General features: G+C 49.9%; 1 protein-coding gene across 2 annotated transcripts in view; it reads left to right on the top strand.

The window, feature by feature from the left end:
* Positions 1-8,330: 8,330 nt before the first annotated feature.
* Positions 8,331-13,745, top strand: part of KMT5B (lysine methyltransferase 5B) — a 55,068-nt gene continuing 49,653 nt past the window's right edge. Inside the window, exon 1 of one of the 2 annotated variants that reach the window (XM_069471738.1) lies at positions 8,331-8,641. The gene's annotated coding sequence lies outside the window, so the exon portion shown is untranslated. Of the gene's footprint in view, positions 8,642-8,814; positions 8,987-13,745 lie in introns of those variants that run through there. The other variant, XM_069471739.1, reaches the window with a different exon arrangement.

Below are 13,745 nucleotides of genomic sequence, written 5' to 3' on the forward strand. Positions count from 1 at the left end.
ATCAGAACTACATTGAGATAACCCTCACACTTATTAGGCTAGCTACTATTTTTAAAAAGAGAAAATAATGATGGGGAAATGCAAATCAAAACTACAGTGAGTACATTCCATTGTTGTACTACAATTCCCACATCCATCCACAGAACTCTTTTCATCTTGCAAAACTGAAACTCTGTCCTCATTTCCCCAGCCCCTAGCAACCACCATTCTACTTTCTGTTTCTGTGAATTTGACTACTCCAAGTACCAAATAACATAAGTGTAGTCATACAGTATTTGTGGTTTTATGACAGGCTTAGTTTCATTCAGCCTAATGTGTTCAAAGTTCATCCATGTTGTAGCATGTGTCAGAATTTCCTTTATTTTTAAGGCTGAGTACTAGTCCATTGTGTGGGTATGTCACCTTTTGCTTATCTGTTCATCTGTCGATAGACACTTGCGTTGTTTCTACCTTTTGGCTATTGCAAATAATGTTTCTGCAAACATGGGTGTACGGTATTATTATTTTCATTAAATAAACAATTGTTTGCAGCATGCAGACCTGAACCAGTCCTGGCACTTGTGCTGGAGTGCCTTTGCCCTAAGTTATATTTCATCACTGGAAACTCTGTTCCCAGAGGGAATAAAGAGGAAACTCAGGAGTCAGAAGGCATGGCAGGGGCCAGGGATTTCTGCCTAGCCAGAACCAGCAGCAACTGGTTCCCGTGGAAGAGCCTGGGTTCAAGAGTCAGGTGACCCCAGATGGGGTGGTAGCTGTGCTTTTCCAGACCTGCCCTGCACTGAGGGCTTTACCTGCCTAAACCCTGGGCAGCTTGTTTTAATGTGGAAACATAACTCTTATCTTTCTTTTCTTTGCTGCAATTAATTTTTCTCACTTCTAGGGAGGGTCTAAAGATTAAACTCTGCTCTTCCTCTCCCTTTTCCCTTCCTGCTACAGACGGAATATTTGTATCAGCCCCTCCCCAACCCCACTCCCAAATTCATATGTTGAAGCCCTAATATTCTGTCTGGGCCTTCAGTGCATTGATGCCTGCCCACACTGGGAGGGGCCGTCTGCTTTACTCTGTCTACCAATGCAAGTGCTAACCTCTTCCAGAAACACCCTCACAGACACACCCAGAAATAATGTTTAGCCAGCTATCTGGACACCCCTCGGCCCAGTCAAGCTGACACCTAGCCTAAGCGCCTCTTTCCCGATGGTGAGCTAGCTTCTCCAATCTCTACTGGACCCCTCCGAAGATCTGCTTGGTGAATGCGGGACCGAGACCCCCAGTCATGCTCTCCACCCAGCCACCCAGAGTGCCCTAGAGGAAAATCATCTGGACTTTCGACTCAGGAAATGCCACCCCCTGGAATTTACCAGAGGACAAGCCAATAGCCCAAAGTGTATCTATGAAATATGACTTAAGGGAAGGAAGATTATGAGGCAGAGCAAAAAGTTGACTCCACCTGAAGCACATATATCCTGGCCAGAGAAGACCCAGGTCTTCCAGTCTAGTGCAGGCCAGGCAGCAGCTCGAGTGACCTGCAGCAGGGAGGCTCACTTGGTGGTAGAAGTTTCCTGCAGGTCTATTGGAAGCAGGAGCAATTTTTCTTCCTCCCTTTAAATGTCACTCAGCAATAACTGGCAGACATCCCTGAATTGGGTGACCCAAGTGTACGTCATCCACAATGGGTCAAACTGAAGTCCTTTGCACCTGATAAGGTGCAAAGACAAGAACACAGCATCCCTTCTGCAATGTCCCTGCCAAAGATCCATGACCTTAATCTAACCATGAGGAAACAGCAGAAAACCTGAACTGAGGGGCATACCACAAAATAACAGGCCTGTAACCTTGAAAGTGCCAAAGGGTGATACAAGTCAGGAAAGGATGAGGAACTGACTCAGGGTGAAGGAAACTGAAAAGACACGACCATCCAAGGCAACTCGGGATTCTGGACAAGCTCCTTTGCAATAAAGGCCATTATTAAGGATCACTGGAAAAACTTGAATGAGGTTTGAGGGTTAAATGGCAGCAACCCATGGAGGTTGATTTCTTAATTGCGATCATCCCACCCTGGTTTGGGAGGAGGCTACCCCAGATGGAGGAAACACACCCTAAAGTATTTGGGGGTAATGGAGCACCCAGGAAGTAAATTATAGTCATATGGTCCAGGAAAAAAATTTTACTGTATTTGGAACTTTTCTGTACATATGAAATTATTAAAAAAAAATAAGATTAGGCTCTCCCTGTCCTTGAGGAAATCAATTTTTCAGCTGCTGTTGATCCTCTGTGTGTTGACTTCCAGATGTGAGTGAAAGAGAGGGCTGGTTAGGGCTTGGTTGTATTTGGGGGAGGCGAGAGAAAAGAGGGTGTGTGGCAGGAACCCAAAAGAATAACGTCTCAGTGACATGGGACTTTCCCTGGTCCCCATCTCATTGGCCCAGGTGGACACCGCATACACAACTCCCAGTGCACCTGTGCGCTTAAAAGGTACACACCTTTCAGGGGTGAGTGGTGGGGAAGCCCCATCAACTGAGCAAGCTTGAGTCCCCAAGGGAGAGGGAGCGGTTGGAGGGCCCCTTAAAACTCCTTTTTTTTGAGTTTTACGTTTTATTAAAAAATTTTTTTTTTGAGACAGAGTCTCACTTTGTTGCCTGGGCTAGAGTGCCGTGGCGTCAGCCTAGCTCACAGCAACCTCAGACTCCTGGGCTCAAGCGATCCTTCTGCCTCAGCCTCCCGAGTAGTTGGGACTACAGGCATGTGCCACCATGCCCGGCTAATTTTTTCTATATAGTTTTAGTTGTCCATATAATTTCTTTCTATTTTTAGTAGAGACGAGGTCTCACTCTTGCTCAGGCTGGTCTTGAACTCCTGAGCTCAAACGATCCACCCGCCTCGACCTCCCAGAGTGCTAGGATTACAGGCGTGAGCCACCGCGCCCGGCCTTATTTTTAATTATTATGTATACATAATAGCTGTATATATGTATAGGGTACATGTGATGTTTTGATACATGTACATCAGTCACATCAGGGTAACTGGGGTATCCATCACCTCAAGCATTTATAACTTCTTTGTGTTGGGAACATTCCAATTCCACTCTCTTAGTTATTTTAAAATATACCATAACTTATACGGGCAAATGCTTCAGGACCTTGGTCTGGGCAAGGACTTCTTGAGTAATACCCCCAAAGCACAGGAGCCAAAGCAAAATTGGACAAATGGGATCACGGCAAGCTAGAAAGCTTCTGCATAGCAAAAGAAACAGGCAACAAAGGGAAGAGACAACCCACAGAAGAGGAGAAAATATTTGCAAACTACCCATCTGACAAGGGATGAATAACTACAATATACAAGATGCTCCAACAACTCAATAGGGAAAAAAAATCAAACAATCCAATTAGAAAATGGGCAAAAGATCCGAACAGACATTTCTCAAAAGAAGACCTACAAATGGCCAACAGGTATATGAAAAGATGCTCAATATCAGTAGTCACTAGAGAAATGCAAATCAAAACTACAATGAGATATCATCTCACCCTACTTAAAATGGCTTTTATAAAAAGACAGGCAGGCCGGGCGCGGTGGCTCACGCCTGTAATCCTAGCACTCTGGGAGGCCGAGGTGGGCGGATCGTTTGAGCTCAGGAGTTCGAGACCAGCCTGAGCAAGAGCGAGACCCCATCTCTACTAAAAATAGAAAGAAATTATATGGACAGCTAAAAATATATATAGAAAAAAAATTAGCCGGGCATGGTGGCGCATGCCTGTAGTCCCAGCTACTCGGGAGGCTGAGGCAGGAGGATCGCTTGAGCCCAGGAGTTTGAGGTTGCTGTGAGCTAGGCTGACGCCACGGCACTCACTCTAGCCTGGGCAACAGAGTGAGACTCTGTCTCAAAAAAAAAAAAAAAAAAAAAAAAGACAGGCAATAACGAATGCTGGCGTGGATGTGGAGAAGGTGAACCCTCGTGCACTGTTAAAGGGAGTGTGAATTAATACAACCACTATAGAGAACAGTATGGAAGTTCCTCAAAAAACTAAAAATAGAGCTACCATATGACCCAGCAATCCCAACGCTAGGCATACATCCAAAACAAAGGAAATCAGTACATTGGAAAGACATCTGCACTCCCATGTTATTGCAGTATTCACAATAGCCAAGATTTGGAATCAACTTGTGTCCATCAATGGAAGAATAGTTAAGAAATTGTGGTACATATACACAATGGAATATTATATTGCCATAAAAAAGAATGAAATCCTGCCATTTGCAACAACATAATGGAACTGAAGAATATTATGTTAAATGAAATAAGCCAAGCACAGAAAGATAAATCTCACGTGTTCTCACGCATATGTGGGAGCTAAATATTAAAAAAACTGATCTCATAGAAACAGAGTAGAATGACGGTTACCAGGGGCTGGGAATAGTAGTGGTGAGGAGATAAAGTGGGGATGGTTAATGGGTGCAAAAATATAGTGAGTTAGAATGAACAATGTTTGATAGCACAACAAAGTGACTATCAATAACTTACACCTCCTTTTAGCCTTGTAGCAATCCTGGAAGGTTAGCCCTGTCCTCCCTCTCTTCCTCCTTCCCTCTGGTCCTTCAACAAAAGCCAGTGGAGCCTCTTCACAGTTGCCCCAGGGGCTGTTCCGGAGGCTGGAGATACAGCAATAAACAGGACAGACAAAGCCCCCTGCCCTCCAGAAGGTTACAGGCTACAAGGGAGAGACTGGGACAGACACAATGAATAAGTAAACAGGATGTCAGACTGTGACAAGTGCTAAGGATAAAAAACAAACAAACAAACAAAACCCAAAAGCCCTAAGAGAGAATGAAAACTAGGCATTGCATCTGAGCAGTGGAAGAACATTTGTCTGGGAAGTGGCAGTGTGCTGGAGGAGGGGGTTTTGCTTTTGTCGGCGTGTGCATCCAATCTCAGCTGTGTTGTATGTGAAATGCCTATTAAACAGTGCAGTGGTGATGTTTGAAGTTCAGAGAAGTCCAGGCTGGAGATAGAAATTTGAGCACCCTAAGTATACAAATGATTTTAAAGATGCGGATGAGCTCACTTAGGAAGGTCTAAGGACTGGCACCTTTTTACAGTTGAGGGCTTGGCAAGCAGATAGGCTACATCACTTGTCCTAAATCACATGGCTGGCAAGTTGCAGAGGTGCGATTCAAACCCAGGTCAGACTCATGCCAACCCCCGTTAGCAGCTGCTAAAAGTCTTGTTGCTGTTGACTGGGGGACTTTGGGCATGTCACCTGACCTTTCAGAGGCTGTTTATTAAACATCTCTAACGAAGGAAGGCAGCAGTGGGGGAGCAGATGAAAGCCAAGAACGGTATGGGGTGCTCAGGCCAGTGGTGCTCAGGCATAGGGCCAAAAAGCCAGCCAGTCACTGGGATGGGCTGGGTATGTCCCCTCTTTATCCACTGGTTTTAGAGACCTGCTCTCATCAGAGCAGTCCTAGCTTCTGGGCAGGAGTGTGCAGAGCCTGAAAGCCAAAATATCACTTTACAAGAAATAACCTGCCCCCAACCTGGAATGCTGGGGTCAATGTGATCTGTGGGCCCTCCCAGTAGGCACGGGGTCCAAGCAAGCGAATCCCTGCCAGACACTCGCTGAGTGAACCCGGCATTGGAAGAAGGGGAACTGAAGAGCAAAGCAGGGTTGGTGGCACCAGGCTGGGTCCCTGGAGTGCCCCTAGGACACACCAGGGCTGGCCCTGCTGGCAAGACCAGAATAGACTCTGTGGCCTCAGTCAGTGTCCAGCAAGGGTGCTGTACCAGGCCAGCCCCGGCCAGGCTGGCACTCCTGGCCAGCCTCACAGTGCTCCAGGGCTGCTCAGGCCCCTTCCGCTGACTCAGTCTTTCTTTAGAGCTGCTAATCCCTCTCGCCCGGCCAGGCTGGTGGGGGCCCTGTGGCCTCTGTGGCTCCGCTCTTCCACTTCAGGGCATCCTGAGGCTTCACGGTGCCAACGCCAATGGCTCCTGTCACGTGGGGACTAGGCAGGTGCCTGGCCGCCGACTTCCTGCCCCCTCCCTGTCCCCTGCCAGCCGGCAGCAGGAGGCCTCCAACTGGCCTCTCTCCTGTGGGGAAGTCTCCCGCTGGGGCTGGAGGAGCAGCCGGCCCTGCAGGGGCTGCTGGAGGGACGGACACAGAACTAGGGAGCCTGAGAGGAGGCTGCACTTGGGTTCCCTCATCCTTTATGCCTGCCAGGCTGTGGGCTCAGCCCACCCCCTTGCAAGGCAACACCAGAACACGGGGCCTGGCACTTGGCAGTAAATAAACCAAAGTGCCAGCATCTTGGGAGTATGGGGGCTTTACAGAAGCGGGGGTTTGGGTCTCAGTCTGAGGGGTGTGTAGAGAGCATGGCTATGTTGGGTGGATTCTGGAAAGCTCAGAGTGGGAAAGACACTGGCATTTGGGGCTGTGAAGGGCTACTCGGGTGTAGCTGGATTTGGGGCCTGAACACCAAGACCCTAGAAGGTTGGAAGGTTGACTTAGGGCCATGGCTACCCCCTGGGGGGAGATGGTGCTTCCCTGCAGTGCTCGCCTTGGTGGGCACTTAGCGTTGGGGGCGGCTAACGTAGTCTCGGTGTTTCTGGGATGCAAGTGGAGCATTTGGAGCCTACCACTACGAAAATCTTGGCAAGTTTAGTGATAAACCAGAAACTAATAAGCCGAAAGCAGCCATTTGTTAGTTGTGTTTGCAAAGAGGAACATGGCAGGGTGGCTTCTGATGCCACAGATCATGCTGCTTTTAGAGTGAAAGAGCACAGAGGAATGTGGTCTGCGTTACCCAGGGTGGCCAGGCTGTGCCCACTGCCCACACCAGCCTCCAGAGGGAGGAGACAGATGGACAGTGAGGGCAGTGGGAGGAGCTCTGCTTTCCAGATCTAGACCTTCCTCTGCCTGTCAGCCATGGGCCCTCAGCAAGTCATTGTGCCTCAGTTTCCCATCTGCGGAAGGGGGTCACAAGCATCACGCCTACCACTCAAGGTCAAGAGGGAGGGGAAATGAAGTAAGCACTCTGTGCTGGTGTTAGTTGGACTTTAGGACAGTCCTTGTGGTGGTCGTCCACGCCCTCCCTTAAACCACCCTCTGTGGAGGGCCCACTCCGTGCCAGGTCCGGGAGATGCAGCGGACACAGCCGAGAGAGGCAGGCCGGGACTCTGCCCGGAAGCCGTCTGTCTGTCCTGTCTGCCTCCCCCCAGCCCCCAGGGACTGTGTGCTGCTGGCCCCACTGTCCCTACGTGTCTTAACATACCCAATTCACCCTCCAGGTGTCCGCTTTTTCGGGGACACCTCCAGGCACCGAGTTGCCCGCATCTAAACGCCTGCGGCGATTTCAACTTCTTGGCGTCCTTAGCACACTACTTATGTACTTGCTATCTGCGTTTTCCACCAGAGTACTGGATAAGGGTCTGGCTCAAGCCCTGACTAGCTGTCATGGAGGTTACCTAAAAAAAAAAAAAAAAAAAATCTGTCTGTGCCTCAGTTTCCCTACGTGTAAACTGGGAACCACGACGGTGCCCCCCTCTGCGGGCTGCCTAGGGAGCGAGGGCGCGTCAGAGCCCAGAACAGCGCCTGCTAAGGGCCGGATACGAGTTACTCTCTTCAGTGGTGTTGTGTAGTCCTCACTGCAGACTGCAACCTCCCGCCCCGGACCCTCCGCTGCCCGAGCGCCCCGAGGACACGCCGCATGTCGGGTGCCGAGGGCCCCGTCGGAGAGAAGAGGCGCCGTCGTGGCGTCGGGAAAGCCTAGCCCACGGTAGGTGCCGAGGAACGGCCGGCAGCGCACGCTCACTCCCGCCTCCCTCGCAGCCCTGCGTGCGGCGGCGCTCAGGCTGCCCACTCGGGCTTGGGGTGTATCTGCTTCCAGCGACACCCTTTCTCACAACAAAGAGACTCCCTTCCTGGGGCCGCCTCCCCCGGCGCAACCCGGAGGCGCGCTGGGCTAGGCGCGTCCCCGTCGCCCGGGCAGCCCCCCGGGCTCGGGAGCTGTCCCTGGTAGGGGCAAAGGTGCGAGGGCCCGAGGCTGGGGGCCGCCCGCCGGGGCCCCGCAGGGACGCGGACGCCACCGCGGCCCGGGAACTAGGTGGCGCCCGCGAGGCGCGCGGCGACGCCGCCTCCAGCCGCGATTTAAAGGGCAGCGAGGCGGAGGGATCCCTGACCGCCGACTGGTCGGCCGCGGATCCCTCCGCCGCGAGGTGAAGCGACGGCAACGACTCTGCGCATTCTCTCAAAAATCGCTCCTTTTGTCCCTCCGCCGTCGGGAACACCCGGTGGGGAACTTATTTCCCTTTCGCGTTTCTTTTCCTCCCCCGACAGAATCCCGTCGAAGCCACCAAGGCGGCCGGCGCCGGGCGGGGGGAGCGCGCACGCTCCGGGAGGCCGCGGACGTGGTGTCCCTCCGCCGTCGGGTGTCCGCGGAACTCCTTTTCGTATCCTTCCACCGATCCCGGGCGGTGTCCAGGTGGCTCACCGGAGGCGGCGGCGCGTCTGCGGTGCGGCCAGCGAGGCTCCCGGGCTATGAGGTGAGGACACCCCGAGACCGAGGCGGCACCGCGCGGGGCAAGCACTCGGGACGTAGAGCTCCGAATCCGCCGGACGCCTTTCGGACCTCGCGGCCGTGCGTGAGGTGAAGGTGAGGCCTAGGAGCGGCGGAACGGGGGCGCCCGAGCGCGGCGAGTTGACCCAGGGGGTGCGGGTGCGGGGGACGCCGGCGGCCGCGGCGACCGCCGGGTGGGGGTGGGGTCCGTGGCCGCAGCTGGGACTTATTTTTGCCGACAGCGGATGGAGCGGGCGGTGCTGCGGTCCTTACCGCCATCTTGGATTTTACTCTCCATTTTTCTCTGGAATTATTTTTTGGTGATTAATTTTGTTGGGGGACGGAACAGTGTGGCGCGGCGGCGCGGCCCCCCCCCCCATCGCAGCGGCCGGGCAGCGGGGCCGCGGACGCGCCCCGAGAAGGAGCCGGGCCGCGCCGGCAGTGAGTCGGGGGAGGCGCGGGCGCCGGCGCGGGGAGTGCGGGGGGCGGCTTCGGGCTCCGGGGGTGTGCGGGGCCGCGGCCGGGCCGGAGCGGGGCCGCCGGGGCCAGGGCGGGTGGAGACCGGGGCGGCGGGGCCGGGCGGCTGGCGCGGGGGCGGGGCCGGGGCCAGGGCCGCGGCCGGCCGGGGCCGTAGTGCGGGGCGGGTGCGGGCCTGGCCTGCAATGGTGACCGCGGCCGGAAGGGAGCGGTAGTGGCCGCCGGGCAGTGTCGGGGCCGGGCCCGCGGCCGCACGAGGGGAGCAGCCCCGCCGCTCGCGATTGGGGGACTCTGTTTTCCCTCTTCTCCAATGGGCAGCCGTGAACCGTCTCGCCCAATCTGCTACCTCTGCCGCGCTGAACTTTTTGCTTTTGTTTTGGCTTGAGCCTCCTTTCATGGGTCCCCCCAGAGCTGCTCTGCAGCCCGCTCGCTCTGGACGCCCTCGGCTGTGGCCGGGTTGCCTTCCCTCGCCTTTGTGCTTTATCTGCTCTCCCTTGGTCCGACAGCGGCTGTTGGTCCTTCCACACGTGTACAGACGGTGTGAAGCAGTGTCACCCCTACCTCTAAGAGGGGGAACGAACATGTTTTCAAAGTGACAGTTCGATCCAACTTGCTGGAATGAGGTAGAAACAAATTGGGCGCTGAGAAATTCGCTGTCTCTATTTAGGTTCGTTTGACCCGGTTCTGGAGCTGTAACCTCTGTGATGTGTTGAGTGGTGAAACTTAGAAATAACAGGGGAGGTCAAAATGTGTTCTTTAAAGTTATTTTTAAGAATTTGCCAAATGAAATTCGCTCTGGGGGGAAGTTTTATCTAGAACTGCGGGCAGGTGAGTTAATTTGATTAATTGTGATTCTTTTCACCTGGACCTTTTTAGATTTAAATGAGTTTGGTATGAGCCTGAGCAAGAGCGAGACCCCATCTCTACTAAAAATAGAAAGAAATTACCTGGCCAACTAAAAATATATACAGAAAAAATTAGCCGGGCATGGTGGCGCATGCCTGTAGTCCCAGCTACTCGGGAGGCTGAGGCAGGAGGATTGCTTAAGCCCAGGAGTTTGAGGTTGCTGTGAGCTAGGCTGACGCCATGGCACTCACTCTAGCCCGGGCAACAAAGCAAAACTCTGTCTCAAAAAAAATAAATAAAAAAAATAAATGAGTTTGGTATGAAGTAAAGTTAAGCGGGGCCTTTTAGGTTCTGAACTCTGTCAGATCGTCAGATGAAGCAGCTGTAACTTTCTTCCTTTAGTTTTTAATATTGAGAACATGCGTGTAGTTTTTGACAATTAGTAAAAAATAAATACTTTGAAAAGGGAGGAGAAAATCATTTTTGCCTGAAATAATCGCAGATAATTTGTACATACTGAAATATATAAAATGTTACTTGCTGTAGATACAAGTTCATTGTGTATTGGAAGGTTTAGCAATTTGAATCACAGGTGTGGCCCTGTCCCTGTTGGAGCTCCCTATATTCCAAGGTTAAAGTCCACAAATGCGTTAATCCTGGCATGTGTGGAAACTGCAGTCCACTTTTCAGTTTTTAGTCTCTAAACATTCTACATTCTACTCCCTTTCTCAAGCTCTGGCTGCACTGGCTTCCCCATGCCTAGGGCCTTTTGGCCATGTCTTGCCGGGCATTCCTACACCCCTCTCCTGCCCCCAGTACATACTCGTGCTTCAGACGGGCCCAGTGGGAATGTCGCCTCCTGGTGAAACTTGCCTTAGACACACAGGTTCAGGGGCTGGCCTGCTCAGGAGGATACATCCCTCCTCTGTGTTCCCTGAGCACTTACTACATTGTATTGAACTGAGTGATTTTCTTGCCCATCCCCTCTGCTTTCTTGTGAGTTTGAGTCTAGTTATTGTCTTCGCTGCCCAGGGGCAGGTACAGAGCAGGAGGAGGTGCTTGGTAGCACTTGATGAGTGTGTTAATCTGTTAATCTCCAAGTTGTCAAGCTTAATGGTTTGTATTTAGTGTTTCAAAATATGTCCATTCTAATGTTACATCATTTTTTAAAAAAACTGAGTTTGAAACTGAAAAGAATATTATAACTTACTCTTCAAGAGGAGAGTAGAGCTCCATTCTTTATTCATAACTTTGAAACCAAACTCTTTCAAAATCATTTCCTAGTGCTCTCTTGCCTATATTTTCATCTGCCTTTTAATACACATGGAACTGCTCCTGCTCTGAGCTCTCCATACTTGTAGCAGATACCAGTGGGCAGTCCTGGGGAAGTGGGAGGTGGGTGGGGGATAGCAGAATATGGGTTGGGGAGAGGGAGGTATGCTCCAGGGAAGTGTCCTGGTGTTTGCATATCTTTGAGCAGGGGGTTTTGTGGGTACGGGATGTTGGTTTGTAACTTTTACCTTGGGTCATAAAAGTTTGGGATTGAATCTGATTTTTCTTCACCTGAGTTTCAATTTATGGGTTTATAGGGCACGAGTATGTGGCTGGGTTATGTGACAAAGAGATTTGTGTGTGTGGCACCTGAGCAGCTCCCTATCCACAAGAATGCCCTTTCCATGGCTTACAGAGCAAATCCTTTCAGATAAATGAGTGTGATTCCATTATTTCGTGTTTTTGTGTACCATATATGAGCTTTACTTCTCCATGTCAGGAGTCCCAGGACTCTGTCAGCCCCAGAACACTCTAATGTAAGAGTCTTCCGCACACTTGTAAACACAGGCACCGTGTGTCTTGTCTTCAATGTGTCATGCTGTGGACTATGTGGTATTAATATACATATATTAAGTACATGCAGGGAGAGAGCCATTACATTTGCGTGGGGTTGATTTGGGGATAGCTGGTATCTCTGAATGAAATAAACTCAAACACTGGGCAACCTTTTAGGGCTGTATATAAGATTATGACTGTTACATAAATATAATTTTGGGAATAGCTGAAGGACCTTTGGAGTAAGAATTGATATGTGTGTTCCAGTCTTTGCTCTGTTTCTATTTGTATAAGACATTGATAGGGCCAGGACTCAGTTTCTTCATCTGTAAAATGACTAAACATTAGTCTCTGAAGTCACTTCCAATCCTAAATTATACTTCATCTTTTACACTTATGTGCCATCCAATTTTCTCATTGCTAAGAATTATGTCATATTTTGATATCTCTCTAATTGGCTTACTTAGTTCATCTGCATGTTTCATGTAATTTTACCTTCTTTTTTTTTGAAGTGTCATTAAATTGATGAAATGACTTACACTCATTTGGGTTTTAGAATTGAGAGACTAGTGTGTATCAGTGGTCCCTAAAAGCTTGGTTATTAAGACCTATGTGGCTCCTACATGCCATTTGCATTTCTGCAAAATGTCTTAGTTTCTGTATTATAATAGCACACTGAAGAAAAAAGTAAATAGACCAAGGAAGCATTTGCCAATGACAAGCCTCTTTATTCATGGGTGACACACGTGGCTCAAGCATGGAGTTTACACCAGACTGCAGTTTAAACGTGAGGGTTTTCGACCCAGCCTCACTACTTAATGGCACTTTGCCATCAAGAAAGCAATTCATTTCTGAGCTTTAGCCTCCTTATTTGTGGTGATAATACCTGTCTCACCTACTTTGTAGGGTTGCTGATCTAGTGAGTCCTGAGTCTTGCAAGTTAGGGTGAACCAACATAACATCTAATACAGGTGTCAGGGCAGCTGTGTTCTAACTTGTGCCACCGTTATAGGATCAGCTGGTCAGCACATCTCTTATGGCAGTGGGGTCGCCTCTCAGGCCTTATGCAAAAGGCCCCTTCAGCGAAGGTTCATTCTGCTGCTTATTTTGTGCCCATCTACCCTGTTGTGTAGAGACCCGGTTTTTTCCTCACGCTGCCCTTTGGTTTTGGTTCTCCACTCCTCTGTGTAGTAGTAACCCTGCAGTTCTCCTGAAAGTAGACGCTCTTGTGCGCCCTCTAGTGTTCCTTGTTCGCGACCAGTATTCCAGCACCACGAACAGTGCCTGCTGGCTCCCAAGGGGTTCTTGATAAATGTTTGTTGAATTGTGTGGATTCTGGGTCTACAGAATGAATCATTTTGTCTGATTTATATAACAAGGTTGAAGTATCTTATATGTTTTAATGATCTCTGAGGAGTATTTTCAAGGAAATGCTTATGTTGCATCATGTGGAGAAATATATTTTTTAGCCAGAAGACCAGCCTGCTCATAGGAAGGTGAGTAGAAGGGGGCTTGATCCTTCAGCCAGTGGGGTCTGGGGCTGGAGAAGCCATAGGAAACCTCCTGTCGCACTCCTTTAAAAAGGGAGGTTCTGGAGGCTTTAGACAAATCCAGTTGCCTCAGAAAATATTTGTTTGGTGGATATAAATGGATACCAGGAGGGTTTTGGCCCAAAAAAGTCGATCATTTTTATGTTTACAATTTGGGTTTTCCCTGATCATCCGATCTAAAGTCTATTTTCATATTATTTTCTCTCCTAACATCCTATTTGTTTCTGTTATACCTCTTACAAGAACTTCTAGTTACACACTTTCTCAGTTGTCTCTCTGCCCACAGTATACTCTGAGCTCTGAGAAATCAGGAACCAGGTTTATTGTGTTCTATGGTTTTACTCTTGAAATATGGAGCAAAGTGTGTTTAAAAATTTGTTTGGGTCAGGATTGTATTGCTTTCTTAAATGATGTTAAGAGTGTACAGTACTCAACCTGGCTTTGGCTTAATTTTTTCCTAATTCTCTAAGGCTTGTTCTCATTTATAAAATACAGATGAC

This window comes from Eulemur rufifrons, chromosome 6 (genome assembly GCF_041146395.1).
Source record: "Eulemur rufifrons isolate Redbay chromosome 6, OSU_ERuf_1, whole genome shotgun sequence".
NCBI lineage: Eukaryota > Metazoa > Chordata > Mammalia > Primates > Lemuridae > Eulemur > Eulemur rufifrons.